Genomic DNA, 3,393 nt, shown 5'->3' on the forward strand with positions numbered 1-3,393 from the left:
TGTGCTCTTCCGATCTATGGAAAAGATACTTTTACGTATAAAATTCGATAATAACTAGTTTACACCCGTTTTTACGACTTTAATAAACGAGACAAGTCACATTTTCACAATTAAGCACATAATAACAAAATGGCACGCAACACAACATTCGTTGTCAATACTTTTCACAGTAGGTTATTTTCTTTAAATCGAGTATTCTCTTCATATTCGACTGTGATTGATCAATTTTACACTGCTTACGATATCGGCATACAATATATTCTGTAGAATTATTACGGTTTATGACTTAAAACACCGATATATGACGTATTATAGAACGAGTCTAATCTGACAAGCTTTTAATTTCTATCGCGATGTAGCCACTGTCAACGCGGAGTTCATGGCTGGGTAGGGCAGAGCTCTTAAGAGATATTGACTTGTTAAGTTACAAAAATATACATATTAAAAAAGTAAAAAACATTTTTGTATTTATGATAAAATCCTTATTAAAATCCTTATTAAAATTTTTGTGTTGAATCTTTAACTGCTTTAACATATCTAAGTGTTAGTTTAACATAATGTGATTGTGTTATTTATGAATAATATTTTGTATTAATTTAATATTTAACATTTCAGTGTTAAAATAATACAATTTGTAAGTAAGTAAACAAACAACATAAAAATAATGTAGTTTTAAAACATAAATTTTAAAAATAAATTAATAAAATGTTTGATGTTAATTTAATATATTACAAATGTCAATTTTACTGAAGAAATATGTTCTGTGCTGTTAGTTACATATTTTATATTAAATAAAATGTACAGATATTTTATATTATTTTTTCTTTGTAGCTGTAACTATTTGTTAAATCAATATATTCCTTATCTTGCGATGTTAAATATCATATACAGATATCACTTCAAAGAATGTAAAAATAGCATCCAATTTCAGTTAAATTTAACATTATGTGTTAATTTAATGTAAAATTTTCTTTCCATTGTGTCAAAGCATTACGCATTTTGTGTTATTAATTTTTGCATAATATTAGTGTTATTTTCTAACATATTCATCATATGTTAAATTAACACCAACAGTCGGGTAGATTGTTTGGGATATGTGAAATACGTTAAATTTAACACAAAATTTTTTACTATATAGGAATAAATAAAGACGAAATAATCTAGGTTTTTCCTTTTTATTGTTTTATAATGTAATTATTAAATTTATGAAAATGACAGCCTCCAGCTCTAAGCATTGCATCGATAAAAAAACGTAGTAGCTGACTGACATTGCATGTAATTTCTTCGTACTCTTGCGTTATCCTCTGTTCTAATGATTCATGGTCATTATAACTAGTATTTCATACACTTTTTACTTCAAAGTAGTATTCTACACAAAAATATTTCATTATTATTCTTATATTTCCGTCAAAAAGTCAATATCTCTCAAAGCGTTTATGAGCAAACTTCCAAAGGAAAATTTTGGTTGTTTTAAGGTACCTATAAAATTTATATTTTAAATTTGACGGTTTAACCCGGGAACATTCTGTATAATAAAACTTACATGTCAACTTTTCTCTTAACTCTTAACTATTCTTTCTGCTTTCTCGATTTTCTTTCTGATCATATTATTAGATGCATATTTTTTATAATTTATTACCTTTCAAGGATCAGATTTAAGTTATGATTCATCTATTATTGTTATAATTGATTGAAAAATATATAAAAAAATTATACATATAACTATGTATAAAATGGATGCATTTGTAGTGCATTATTCTTGTCATTTACAATATTGTTTATGAACAAATATGAATCTGTTAGTTTTAAAGAGAGAAAGGAGATCATATGTGTTCTAAGCTTCTTTTATTTCAAATTAAACGATGAAATTTTATTTTAATTACTTAATGAATTTTAATTTAATCATTATCTATTTGAATATACATGCATTAATATGTCAAAGAAAATCAAAACTCCAATAGTCATCAAAGGTGACTTAAAAATATTAAATAATAATGTATATCTTTTTATTTTACAAAAATAAATAAATATTTGAATAATATCAAAACTATGTATTTATTAATTAAAAATTTAAACAAAAAAGAAAATCCTACTTAGGTAGGTATATAAAAATAGTCCACATTTTCGGCTACTTAAAATAATAATATCTGTCAAAAAATTCAAGAGTGTTCAATAATATGGCCAGCAACTGTGTGCATCTTATCTGTCGCAACAAAACATTTAATTATAAAGAGATACATGTTTTGAGCTTAACAAACTTTAAAACTCACTAAATGAAAAAGTGAATTACGCGATACAAATTATGAAGCAAAATAAAGTTACTTTTAAGCTGCACCGCGCTGTTTCTCGTTTGCGTATCTACATCCATTTCATCACATTTTACAAAAAACTTCACTCTACTAATAAACAATTATAATCACTCAAACTCTCGTTACATTTTGCTATTTGATCTTGTGACGCTATTACACGTACCTCACCTAATATAAATAAATTGTACAACGAGTTCAGCTAGTTTTCTTGTTACGATTAATATTTATGTGATGTACACGGTCTCTCATTAAAGAATATTTTTTTAGGTTTCCATATCGAAGTGTATATTCGATAAATCGATTATAGTTGCTCTTCACGCACGCACTAGCTGGTGGCGAATGTGATGCCGGTGTAGCTCACAGAGAACGACAGATCCGATCGCGGAATAATAGAGGTAAAAGCGGGATAGCGAGCGAGAAATGGATCGTTGGAATTTTGAGTGGAAGAGAGTGCTGCAGCAGGTGGAGCGAATGAGAAAGCGAGGACACATACTCCCACAGGACCGCGTGGTGGACCGGAGGGATGAAACACTTCTTTGCGTTTTATGATTTATTATTCAGTTCCAGTGTATCGAGCGATATCGTCACAGTGAAGTTCTTTCCCGAAACTGTCCAAACCTCACGGTCAGGCTTACAAAAAAGACTTTGTCAAATTGTTCCACACTTGAATGAGTTCTTTGCCTCGCACTTATGCACACTCTGTTCTCGATATTTCTTGTTACAACGCTTTTGGAAGAATCCCAAGCAGAACAACGTCATCATAACATCAAAATGACATCAAAATGATGTTAAAATGATTATTAAAAGTAATTTTTCGATCAATTATGAACAGGGTTGGGTAGTGGCTAGTTAAAAAGATAAAAATTAAGTTAAAAAGTTAAAAAGTTAAATAATTTTAACTTAACTTAGTTATTTAACTTAACTTACTTAACTTAACTTAGTTATTTTAGACTCTTAACTTTTAACTTAATTTAGTTACATTTTATCGGTAACTATTAACTTTTGATCTAACTTTCTTGAAGTTACATTTTTAGTGCTTCTTGTAAACCCAAAATAAATATCATGTCTAAGTTAGTGTCTTCAA

The sequence above is a fragment of the Wasmannia auropunctata genome, unplaced genomic scaffold, assembly GCF_000956235.1.
Source record: "Wasmannia auropunctata unplaced genomic scaffold, wasmannia.A_1.0 LD334542.1, whole genome shotgun sequence".
NCBI lineage: Eukaryota > Metazoa > Arthropoda > Insecta > Hymenoptera > Formicidae > Wasmannia > Wasmannia auropunctata.